The sequence below is a fragment of the Peromyscus eremicus genome, chromosome 14 (genome assembly GCF_949786415.1).
Source record: "Peromyscus eremicus chromosome 14, PerEre_H2_v1, whole genome shotgun sequence".
Taxonomy (NCBI): domain Eukaryota; kingdom Metazoa; phylum Chordata; class Mammalia; order Rodentia; family Cricetidae; genus Peromyscus; species Peromyscus eremicus.
The window spans coordinates 79,131,671-79,145,104 of NC_081430.1; the positions used below are offsets into that span (position 1 = coordinate 79,131,671).

General features: G+C 41.1%; 1 protein-coding gene across 1 annotated transcript in view; it reads left to right on the forward strand.

The window, feature by feature from the left end:
• Positions 1–13,434, forward strand: part of Smoc1 (SPARC related modular calcium binding 1) — a 166,212-nt gene that overhangs the window by 82,924 nt on the left and 69,854 nt on the right. The window lies entirely within an intron of this gene.

Here is a 13,434-nt window from a genome sequence, read left to right on the forward strand (position 1 = left end):
TCCTATCCAGTAGAACAGCATGTAGAGAGAATCTACACTTTCCACGATGGAGGTGACAGTTTCAGGTTTTTAAAAGCTTCTCTGTGATGAGGGGACATAGGGTGGCTGTTGGTCAAAGGAGCTTCAGATTTCCCTTCTTGGTGAGGTCTAGGGCATGACTGATTTCAGAACCGTGTTGGATAGTCATATAGAGGGATGATTGGTGGGGGACTGGACTTTAGTGTTATAAATGTCAGTTGACTCCAACTTGTAACCAGTCTGGAGAGCCAGGCTGGAGAGCACAGGGATAAAGTGACCTTGGCCACCAGCCCTGGGTGAGGTGCTTGTTTTGACTTCCTGTTTAAAGCTTTGCACAGACATGGGACACAGTGTCGTTATTCCTATTTATGGAAGATGCATGCACCCTCATGCCTTGGAGTGGAGAGCTGGGTTCAAGCCCAGAGCACTCCAAAGATCCCTATGTTCTGCTGCTCTCTGAACTGGAAGACTCAAAGGAGGCTCTGAGGTCTGCACTAGGAAGAGGCAGTCTAGGGCTGTGGCTGGTGCACTCTGCCTGGTTGGGGCTTATTGCCTGGGCTTGAGGCCAACCCACACAGGCAAGTCACCTCGCTTCTCAGGGTGTTTATCTGAAAAAAAAAAGTAGAGACGATTATCTTCATGATTGTTATGTTATACATGTGTGATACATTATTATGATGTCATAAGCATTATATATTACTCTCATGTTATGCATGACATATTACTATTATTAGTGGTTATTATTTCACTTCCCTTGTAAGGCTGTGATGAGGATTACATGTGAAACACTTGGGACATATGGGCGCCATGTAAGCATTCATCAGCATCATCATTGTGATTCCCACTGAGGGTCTCCAACTTAGATCTCCCCAAGGTCTTTATGGGTGGCACTACTTAAGAGGAGGGCACCCACAGCCTTTGGGTGAAACTTCCCAAGTTTAGTATTTATTCTAGTAAAAAGAATGTGGTGACCTTTGTCTGTATTTGAAAGCGCATCTGAGCGTTCGTATCCTCAGAGGGGAAATTAGACCTTCTTGAGGTTCCTTTTAGGCTGAGACCTGCGGAGGAAAGGTGATGGGGAGGGGGGCAGAGCTGAGGGCAGCTGTTTCCTCCCTTCTGGAGGCTCGTGGAGTCCTGAATGTGTTGCTTATGAGAGTGGTTGACCTCTGCCCTCCTGATTCTGAAGTGTTTGCTGTCTCATGACAGACAGCCGCTGGCCGGCTTTTGTTCTGGCGAGGCCAGGCCCGACCAGGTGGTGTTTGCTCAAGGAAAGGAACTTCCAGATTAGTCCAGGCTGACTTGCTAAATGAGAGTGCCCTGGAGTGCAGACTGTCAGGTATCCCTTGCTCGTGTGACAGGCTAAGCGCTGCCATGTGTCCACAGTTCAGGCTGGCTCAGCTTGGTGGACAGCTAGACAGCCAGTCAGTAGATCTTCCCAGCTCAAGGGATTAAATGGAAGTGTTCCCCCCCCCCACCCCCATCAAAGATGCTGCAATAACTTCACAAAACTGCCACCCTGAGCGTGATTCAGTCACTCCGCTGAGAGGCCAGAGTGTTGTGAGATAGGATGCCTGTCTCCTTCCCCCATGGCTCGTCATCACTCAACCAGCTCTTTTTATCCCCCTAAGAGCAAAGCCCAGAGACAAGCTACGTTGCTCTACTATCCCTTAGAATATTGGCATGTATGCATCCTGGAGTTAGTAGCGTTCCTTAGTCCTGGGAATTGCTACAGATGTCATTCTCCTGAAGAACAAGGAGAGAATGAAGGGGACTCTGTTGGGATTGGCTTTATCTGGCATGAGGCACAGCTGGAAGCCACATGACTGAATTAGCTTTAATGAGGCTCATGTGGGGACTCTGTGGCTTCTTCTTTCTCCCTTTGTCGTCATCCATCCGTTGTCGTGTCCCCCCCCCCCCCACCCCGTCCTCACCACACACAACCTTGGCACATGGATGGAGGATGTACATCACTGAACTCCCAGTACGTAGGGCAGCCCCAGACCACTAAATTTAATAATTCTGAGGCTCACATCCAGACACAGATATTTTTGTGTGTATGTGTTTACGTGTGTGGTCAGGTACACATGTGTGTATGGTTATACATGTGCTTTTTGTACATGAAATCTCTAGTGGTGTTCTTTTTGGAAACATCCACCTTGAATTTTGAGGCAGTCTTTCACTGACCTGGAACTCACCAATTAGCTTAGGCTGGCCTGTAAGCCCCGTCTTTCTGCCCCTACAACTTTGGAGTCACAAGGGCATGTCACTGTGTCTAGCCTTTTTATGTGGGTTCTGCGGTCAAGCTTAGGACCTTGTGCTTGCAAGGTTGAAGTACTTTATTGAGCCCTCTCGGACACAGGTATATTTTTAGTCTTCTCACCCCCCAGGGGTAATGTCAGTATTTGTTCAACAATTCAAACCTATTTTGGAAGGGCTTTGTCTCTGGTTTCTTGAATGCACCATTGAGATGTGGGGTTCAGCTCTTTGGGGACCTGGAGTGAAGTCAGTTGCTACAGGCTTTGTCCTTCATGGTGGTGGTGTCTATTTCTTCTCAGGATACCGGGGACATAATTCCTAATATATGTCCTACCAAGGTCTCCGCCAAGTGTTTGTCTACTGCCTAAGTTGATGAGCTGAGATCTCAGCTGTGGTGACTGGGAGTTGAACTGCCAGCATCAGGAAGTGCTGGCGGGAGTTTGCCAAGCATCGCTCATCACCAAATGACAATGATGGTCACTGTGGAGTGTGCTGGTGCCAGCTCAGAGTTTTACACTCACGGGTCTTCACTGTAACCTTTTCTCCATAGTTACTAATGCCTTTGAATAAAGAAAAGCTGAGTTTCAGAGGAGGTGAGTAGCAGTTTGAGGTCACTGAGCTAGACGGGGTTTTTACTCGAGCTGATTGACTTCGGGGCTCGGGATGTTTTTGTGCAGAAGTGGCCTTGATGCATATGTATTTCATTTTCACCGCCATTGTTATCCCAGAAGTTCCCTCTCTTGTTGCCCAATCAATCAAACACACATTCAAAAAAAACCCCTTTGATTATGGAAATTTTAAGAAAGTACAAAAGAGTAGGCATAATAGTATAATAAGCTCCATGTACCCATCACCACTTTCAACGATGATTGACACGTGGCCAATTTTGTTTCATCTTTGCCCCATTTTCATCCCATCCCAAACTGAGTTTCTTCAAAGCAAATCTCCAGACACAATATCTTTTTATCCCAGGCAGGCAGGCATTTCGAGCTCTACTGTGTTTTGGGTTATGTGCTGGTTGCTATGCGGGATTAAAAAATGTGACCCCTGCCTTGTGCAGAAAAGATGGCAAGACACGGGATGAAATAACTGCTTAAAGATTGCGTGTGTGTAGCTGGAAATTCATGTTTCAAAAGCCCACTTGTGAGTCTACTGACTATAACTCAGGATGCATTTTGTCAATGAGCAAATGAACACAAATTTAAAATTTTGATTATAAACACCTTAAGCTGAAAGCAAATGATAGACATTAATGACAAAGAGATGATCTTATATTGGTATCTCTTAACAATTTGGAAGGGAAAAAAAAAGTAGTAAAATGTGGTCAAGTGATACCAAAAAAGAGGGCATACGTGATAGGACATTAGCCTATAATTGAGGCTGGGGACGTAGCATGGTGACAGGGCATTTGCACCATGCACCAGGCCCTGGGTTCTGTCCCTGGTACCACCAAAGAAAAAAGAATGAAAATGGCCAATAAGTGAATATGAATATAAATGATGTAATCTTTTCTACTCATTAAATTGTAGAACTAAAATTATGAATAGGTATTAAATTATATAAATCAAAATGATGATGGTGTTGGGGAGACGGCTCAGAGAGTGAAGCACTTGCCTTGAGAGCAGGGATACCTGAGTTTGCTCCCAAGGACCTGAATAAAAAGCTGGGTGTGCTAGTGCGCTTGTAATCCTAGCCCTGGGGAGGTAGAGATGGAAGGATCCTTAAGACTCGTTGGCTGGCCAGCCCAACGTACTCAGCAAGATTCTGGCCAACAAAGGACCCTGTCTCAAAAGACAAGGCAGAAGACATCTGTCTTAATTAGGGTTTCTATTGCTGTGAAGAAACACCATCACCAAAGCAACCTGGGGAGGAAAAGGATTTATTTGGCTTACACTTTCATATCACTGTTCATCATAGAAGGAAGTCAGGACAGGAACTCAAACAGGGTAGTAACCTGGAGGCAGGAGCTGATGCCGAGGCCATGGAGGGATGCTGCTTACTGGCAGGCTCCTCACGGCTTGCTCATCCTGCTTTCTTATAGACCCTAGGGATGGCAACACCCATAATGGCCCAAGCCCTCCTGAATCAATCACTAATTAAGAAAATGCCCTACAGGCTTGCCTATAGTCTGATCTTATGGAGGCATTTTCTCAGTAGAGGTTCCCTCCTCTCAGATGACGTTAGCTTGTGTCAAGTTGACATAAAACTATCCAGCACAGCATCTGAGGAACAACACTGGTCTCTCTCTCTCTCTCTCTCTCTCTTTCTCTCTCTCTCTCTGTCTCTCTCTCTCTCTCTCTCTCTCTCTCTCTCTCTCTCTCTCTCTCTCTCTCTCTCACACACACACACACACACACACACACACACACACAATGATGGATGGATCATTTCACTTGTCAAACTTGTAACAAACAATAGGAGAAGATGGTAGCATTCAGCATTGAATGCAGGGAAGTGGTTTACCCCTATACTGCTATTGGGAAAGTCAACTGGCACCTGTTTTGTAATGGGTACTTTGGCAATAGGGTCAAAAGCCTTAAATGAACCCACATTTGGAGCTTGCAATTTTACTTCTAGGAATTTATTCCAAGGGAATAATTTTATTTTTAAATTTTTTTCCCAAGGAAACAATTTTATTTTTATTAAAAAATTTCCCAGGGAAATAATTTTAATTACATGAAAATGTTTAGTGACAAAGGATTTCCAATTTTGTTTTAGCAAAAATTGGAACTGACCTAAATATTTAATAAGGGAGAGAATTGTCTAAACAAATTATGGCAGAGCACATCATGTGAGCACTAAAATATGTGTTGTAGAGGCTTACTTTACATGTGTGTATATGCATGAATGTTTAATTACTTTCTAAAAGAATTCTTTTATAGTTATTTTATAAAAGCATGTTTAATTCTTTTCTAAAAAATGGCATTTAAAAAAGAACACTTATTACACTCTGAAAACTGATGATATAGAAATATATAGGGCAGGAAGATAAAATGAGAGATCTCATCCTCCTAAAATAGGAACTGTTCAGTCTGTGACCCTCTGGATCTCTTTGTGTATGTAGTAATTTATCATTATTTAGGACAGAGCAGTTCAATAATACATGTTATTTTTTAACCTTTCTTTAATTATATTGTGGGCTTACTTTTAGTTAAGTTGCATGTGGCTTGCCTCTTAAAAAACTGCTACATTTTTATTTCTTTGTATAAAAGGATGAATCCTGAAAAATCAGGAATAAGATTTTTAGAAGGTATGTACTAGGCCAAAAGGTGTATTTTGTCTCATTTATAAATATTTTTTACTTGTTCTTTGGGAATTTTACACACACACACACACACACACACACACACACACACACACAAAATGTGTCTTGAGGGGCTGGAGAGATGGCTCAGAGGTTAAGAGTACCGACTGCTCTTCAAAAGGTCCTGAGTTCAATTCCCAGCAACCACATGGTGGCTCACAACCATCTGTAATGAGATCTGATGTCCTCTTCTGTGTACATAATAAATAAATAAATCTTAAAAAAAAAAAAAAAAAAAAATGTGTCTTGACCATATCCACCTCAACGCCCCCCATGTTCCCCTTAGATCTATCAACATGGTCACTCCCACCTTCATGCCTGTCTGCTTCTCCCCCCCACTCTCCTTCCTTCCTTCCTTCCTTCTTTCCTTCCTTCCTTCCTTCCTTCCTTCCTTCCTTCCTTCCTTCTTTCTTTCTTTCTTTCTTTCTTATAAACCACTGAATCTAATTGGTGTTATCTGCATAAACATGGGCAACCTACTAGCGGCCACACCTCTAAAGAGAACTGACTCCTAGCAGCCATCAATAGCTCCTCGGTTAAGGATGGAGCCTCACGAACCCCTCCCCCATCTCTGCTGGTTTTATCCACTGGCTTGATCTTATGCAGACAGCAACAGCTTTTCTGGGTTTGTGAGTGCAATGGCCATACCATGTTCAGCCAACAGCATTTCACAGCCCTCCTCCCACCCTCTGGATCTTACATTCTCCCCACCCCTTTTCCACAGTGTTCCCTGAATCTTGTGGGGATTGGTACAGATGTCCCCTTTAGGGAAAACCACTTACCAGCCACTTATTCTGGACAGTTGACCCATTATGAACCCCTGCCTTGAGCGATGCTCACTGCAAAAAGAATTTTCTCTGACCAAGGTTGAGAGAAGCTCTCATCTATGGGTATAAAGACAATTATTTAGAAGGAAGATTGACAACATGTCTTAATAGCAAAAAAACAGTAGTTGATTTCCTTCCTAAGGTTTATGTTCTCCTAAGCCATGAAATTTGAACTGGTTTGCAGTATTAGGCATGAATTCCCTTCTGTGAAGCAGGCCTCCGATCCAACCAGAAAGCAGTTGGTTACCCTCTGAACCGTCATGCCACTGTTACACCAGTGGGCACGGCTTGTCTGGCAGGCTGATACTGTAGCACGTAGGGCTCACTGTTGGGTAAGTCTGTGGATGGCTTTTCTCCCCCGGCAAACTACATAGCAGCTTTCAGCACCGTGAAAGCTAGCCAACAGTGAGGAAGTTTCAGGGTCAGTTCCAGATTGGTTTCTCTGTGCTCTTATTATTATTTAAGAAAAAATAGTACAATAATACATGTTATTTTATAACATTTTCTTTAATTATACTGTGGGGTTGTTATTAGTTAAGTTACATATGTTTTTGTCTAGTTCAAAAAGTTGCTACATTTTATTCCATTGTATAAAGGAATGTATCATGAGTCCTGGTAAACCGGGAATCCACATTTTTAGAAGGCATGTACTGGACCAAAAGAAGGTCTATTCATCCTGTTTTGATGAGATATCAATAGCAATGACATAGCCTCTCTTGTTTTGTGGGATTCTGAGGTCGTATCCTATGAATGCCACTGAGATTTTCATTTAAAAACTGGGAGAAAACATTGTCCACGTATGCAAGAGTATCTTAGTTCAAATTTCTAATATATATAAAATTGGCTTACAAAGTAGTGGGTTTCCATAGGCTCTTTTATACATCTTAGTTTTGGTTCACTCACCCTAGTACTCCCTCATCTCCCCAGCTCCTACCCCCATGCCTACCCTGCCTAAGCCTGTAACTTCCAGTCTTTCCCCTCCAAGAGCTTCAAAAAATATTTTATGTGTGTTAATGTTTTACCTGCATGTATGTAAGTGTACTCTGTGCATAGCTAGTGTACTTAGAAGCCAAAAAAGGGCACTGGATACCCTGGAACTGGATTTATAGACCATTGTAAACCTTCAAGTGGTGCACAGAACAAAACCAGGTCCTCCTCAAGAGCAGCAAGTGCTCTTGACTGCTCTTATACCACACATTTTCTATTATCTCTTCCCTGTCTTAAGGCTACTTTCCTTCCCTTCCTTCCTTGTCAGGGCCCTTTCTGGTTTTCTGACCTCTGCAGACACTCCAGGTTAACCATGTGAATCTAAATATTCAAAGCTAGGATCAGCATATGAATGCAAACATGCAGCATTTGGCTTTCTGGGCCCAGGTTACCACACTTAGTATAATATTTTCCATTTCCGCCCATTTTCCTGTAGATTGAATTTTTTTGTAATGGCAGAATGAAATTCCATTGTGGATATGTACTGCATTTGCATTATCCACCCAGTAGCTGATAGGCATATAGGCGGATTCCATTCCCTCAGCTGTGCATCCAGTTTTCTTAGAACCTTTTGTTGGAAGATGCTGTCTTTTCTCTGATGTGTATGTTTGACATCTATGCTAAAAGTCAAATGGCTATAATTGCATGGTCCTGTACTTGGATCCTCTCTCTATTTTGTTGCTCTGTGTGTCTGTTTTTTTGTACCAGTACCATGCTGTTTTTATTACCATGGCTCTGTCGTATAACTTGAAATTGGATATGGTGACTCCTCTAGCAGTATTATTATTTTTTTTTTTTTTTTTTTTTTTTGTGGTTTTTCGAGACAGGGTTTCTCTGTGTAGCTTTGCGCCTTTCCTGGAACTCGCTTTGGAGACCAGGCTGGCCTTGAACTCACAGAGATCCGCCTGGCTCTGCCTCCCGAGTGCTGGGATTAAAGGCGTGCGCCACCACCGCCCGGCCCTAGCAGTATTATTTTTAAACAGCATTGCTTTGACAGTCTGGGGTCTTTTGTGTGTTTGAATGAACTTTCAGATAGTGGAAAAGTGCAGGATAATTTTGATTGGATAGCACTGGATATGTAGCTTGCTTTTGGTAGGATGGGCATTTTCATAATATTGATTCTACTAATCTGTGAACATGGAGGCCTTCTTACCTTCTAGTGTCTTCCTCAGTTTCTTTCTTTAGTGTTTTAAAGGTTTCATTGTAGAGATCTTTTTACACATTGTTTAGGTTTTATTCCTCATTATTTTTTTTTTAAACCATTACAAATGGAATTATTTCCTTATTTCTTTCTTGGGATGTTCGTCACCATTACATAGGAAAGCCACTGCTTCTCCCATGTTAGTTTTGTATCCTGACATTTTGCTGAACTGTTTACTGGTTCTAAGAGTTTTCTGGCTGAATCTTTAGGCTCTTTTAAGTGTAGGATCACATCATCATCTGCTCTGATTTCTTCCTTTCTTATTTGTATCTCTGTATTTGCTTTTCTTGCCTTATTGTTCTAGCTAAGACTCCAATACTGTATCGAATAAGATCAGAGAAAGTGGACTTATTTCTGATTTTAGTGGAAATGCTTTGAGGTTTTTTTTTTTCCATTTAAGATGAAGTTGGCCATAGGGTTGTCATCTGTAGCTTTTATTATGTTGAGTTATATTCCTTCTATTCTGAATTTCTTCAGAACTTTTAGAAGGGATGTTGGATTTTTGTCAGAAGTCTTTTCCATGTCTATTGAGATGACCATATGCTATCTGTCCATGGGTTCACGTATGAAACTTATAACATTTATTGACATTACATATATTCAAATCATCTTTATATCTATAGAATAAAGCCAATTGATCATGGGGAGTAATCTGAGTTTCAGGCATTTTGTTGAGAATTTTTGCATCTATGTTCATTAGGGAAATTATAATTTTCTTTCTTCCTTTTTTTCCCCCTTCATCCTTATATGCTTTTGGTACCAGGGCAATACTAGCTTTGGAAAAAGAGTTTAGCAGTGTTTCTTCCTTTCCAATTTTATGGAATAGTTTGAGAAGTATTGGTGTTAGTTCTGTGAAGGTCTGGTAATATTCATCAGTGAATCCATCTGGGCCTGGGCTTCTTTAGTTGGGAGATTTTTCATTACTGCTCCAATCTCATTTCCTATTATAAATCTGTTGAAACTGCTCATCTCATCTTGGTTTCATTTGGTTATTTAATAGACACCTAGAGATTAATCTGCTTCTTTTAGATTTTCCAGTTTAGTGGAATATGTTTTTAAGGTAAGATCTAACGATTTCCTGAATTTCAATGGTATCTGTTGTAATAGTTCCCTTCTCATCTCTAATTTTATTAATTTGAGTTTTCTCTCTCTTCCTTTTGCTTAGTTTGGCTGAGAGTCTGTCAATGTTGTTTATATTGCCAGAGAATGAATTTTATTTCACTGAGTCTTTGTCTTTGCTATGTTTGTTTTCGTTTTGTTGCCTTTTGCCCTGATCGGAATGGTTTCTTTCTGTCTTCTGACTTTGGGGTTTGGGACACCTCTGTCCCACAACTGGAGGGAAGGTATTCCACATCTGGCACTGAGATTTCTATTTGTCAGCCTATGGCTTTTGGGATGAGCAGAATCCTCTGTGTGGGGTAACTCCAATTAAAAATATATTAATTAATATATTAGATATATATGATTGTACGTATAAAGCTTATAAAATAGAAGGTTTCTGATTGGCTTTCTCAAACGTTCTTAGGGCTCATGCTTAAACCCTTTTTCCTTTTCCTTTCCTTTCTCCATTTGTATCCCCTATGCTATGTTATCTCTAGTCCCTTAAGGTCTTTCTTCCCCTTATCCAGTGGTTCTCACCCTCCCTAATGCTGTGACCCTTGAATACAGTTCCTCATGTTGTGGTGACTCCCAGGCCACAAAATTATTTTGTTGCTACTTTATAACTGTAATTTTACTACCGCTATGAATTGTAATGTAAATATATGATATGCAGAATATGTGATATGCGACCCTTGTGGGGGTCATGACCCACAGGTTGAGAACTGCTCCTCTAGGTATAAAGAGGGTCTTTATGTATGCCTAAGGACTGAGTGGCCTTATCCAATGCCTGATTTCTTAATGTAGGCTCTTAGAGCTTTGAACTTCCCTCATGGGTTGTTTGTATTGTGTCCCATAGACTTTGGTATATTGTGGATTCATTTTCATTTGATTCTAGGAATTTAAATATTTTCCTCTGGATTTCTTCAAAGACCCATTCCTCATTCAACAGGGTGTTGTTTAGTTTCTGTGAATTTGTGTAGGCTCTAGGGTTGTGCTTGTTAGTAAGTCTTGCTTTGTGATCTATTTTAGAGCAAGTTCCATGGGCTGCCAAGAAAAGTGTGTAATCTCTAGTGTTCAAATGGAATGTTCTATAGATGTCTGCAAGTCCATTTAATCTATGATGTCATTTAATTAATATATTTCTCTTTTGTTATTGTTGAGAAGACCTGCCAATTGGAGAGAGTTGGGGTATTGAAGTCACCCACTGCTACTGTGCTTGGATTAATTTGTGACTACATGTAATAGTATTTGTTTTATGAAACTGGGTATACTGTGTTCTGGACACAGTGTTTAGAATTGCAATGCCCTCTTGATGGAGGTCCCCTTAATCAGTGTGAAGTGACATTTTCTTTTTAAAGCCCATTTTTTTTTTCAAATAGAACAATAACACCTACCTGTTTCCTAAGGCCATTTACTTGAAATATCTTTTTCTATTCTTTCTCCCTAACGTATTATCTGTCTTTTGTGGTAGGATCCATTTCTTGGAGACAGCAAGTAGATAATTTTCATTTTTTTTAAATCCCATCTACTAGTCTGGGTGTCTTGATGGGGGATTCAGACTATTAATATTCAGTATTATTACATAATAGTGTGCATTATTTTTTTTGTCATTTTATCAATTTTGCAAGTTTTTGTTTTGTTTTGTTTTACAGTGTTTGTTTTTTACCTATTTGTCCCTTGCTTAGCTATTATTCTAGTGTGGCTTCTTCTTTCCTGTGGCCTCATGAATGGATTTGTTTTTCTCTCCACTCTTTTAAGAGTCAAGTATTTTATGTAAAGCTATCTGAGTGTCATTAATTCCTTTAATCTATTTTTTTAATCATGGAAAACTTTTAATTTTTCTTCAATTATGACAGATAACTTTGCTGGGTATAGTAAGCTGGGCTGGCTGTTGTCTTTCAGAACTTGAAACACATCACTCCAAGCGCTTCTGTCCTTTACAGTTTCAGCTGAGTAATCTGGAGCTGTTCCCACGGCCTCCTTCTGTGTCCCTTGGCGTTCTCTCTCACTGCATTCTTTGTTCTGTGTATTTAGTGTTTTAATTATAATCTAATGAGGGGAAGGTCTTTTCTAGTCTTCCCTGTTTGGCGTCTTAAATGCCTCCCATATCTGGAGGGACATCTCTTTCCTCACTCTGGCAAATTTTGCTTGTGTTCTTGATTACGAGCTTATTTCCCCTTTGATTTCTCTGCTGATAGTCATTATTTTGAGTTCTTTGCCCGGGATTTCATTCACCTCACTCTTACTATATGCAATCACTATAGGGTTAGTAGTTTTTGGAAGAGTTGTGCTTCTTTGGCATTTTTTGTGTCTCTTATGTTATTGTGTTGGGATTTACACATTTGGGGGTATTTCACCGTATGGTTTTTTTTTTTTTAAATCAGCTATATTCTTTTTGTTTGTTTGTTTGTTTTTTTTTTTGTTCTTTGAGACAGGATTTCTCTGTGTAGCTTTGTGCCTGTCCTGGAACTCACTCTGTAGCCCAGGCTGGCCTCAAACTCACAGAGATCCACCTGCCTCTGCCTCCTGAGTGCTGAGATTAAAGGCGTGCGCCACCACCGCCTGGCTTAAATCAGCTATATCCTTTAAGCTGAAGTATTTGCAATGTTCAATTGGGACTTGGATTTGGTAGAATTGATAATGTAGCTCAGAAAATAATTTCCTGAGTTCAAGAGCTCAAGGTGCCTGCTGTGAACTCTATGTTGTTCCCTAGATAGAATAGTAACTGAGAGCAACCATAGTAACTGGATATTACCTCTCTGCAAATGTTGTAGTAGCCAACATTTGTTTATCCTGTTGTAGGATAAACAACTAAGGATAGCATGGAGTAGTGTTGGGTTTTTAGTTAATGAGATTGGGGTTGGGATGGATAAGTGAGACTAGGGATTAAGTGTTGGATCAACTTTGAGAAAAGAATAAGGTGAGTAAAGTAGCTAGGAGGAGAAAGTTGGGGTATGGTTAGGGTCTCCATTTTAGAGTTTGCTAGAGCTATGCGAGGTTATATTAAGAAGTAAAATGAGGAGGACATAAAGATACAAGAAAAGAAGATGAGATGTCGAGAAAAGAGGGGAAGTCTAAGAGATATGGATGAATGCACAGTAAAGAGTATTTTGTGGTAGCCTGGGTGGAGAAACATACTCAGCAGTCCTAAAACCTGACCGAACGACGAGCAGACAGAAACAAAAGCATCATGAGACACTTATGCAAGAGTGGAGGTTAAATTATAGAAAAGTAAAGAAATAGGAAGACTTATTGAGCAGGTTGTTGCTCAGTGTAAGGAGCTGCAAGGTGAAGGTGCCAGGCCCTTCTCAGTGCTGTGTGTGAGTGAGAGGATGGGGGCGGCTGGTCTTTGTAGCCTGTGTGTTCTGTGCAGTTCCGTTGTGGCGGGAAAATTCCTTCTGGTAGTTCTGGGTCTGTTTGTTTTGCTGTTGTTGTTGGTTTATTTCTCTGTTTGTTTGTTTTTTGAGTCAGGATCTTATGTAGCCCAGGCTGGACCTGGAACTGGCAATGTCCCTGAGGATGACATTGAATGGATGGCCTGGCACTGCTGAACCTCTTGCATCCACATCAGGAGTGGTGTGCTGGGATTACAGGCATTTTCCATCACACCCATTTTATGAGGTCCTGGAGATCAGACTTAGGATGTAGACATGTTAGGCAAGAACTCCACCAGTTGAGCCACACACACCCCCAGTCCAGAACATTTGCTCTTTAAGCCATTTAACACGAGCATCCCCAAT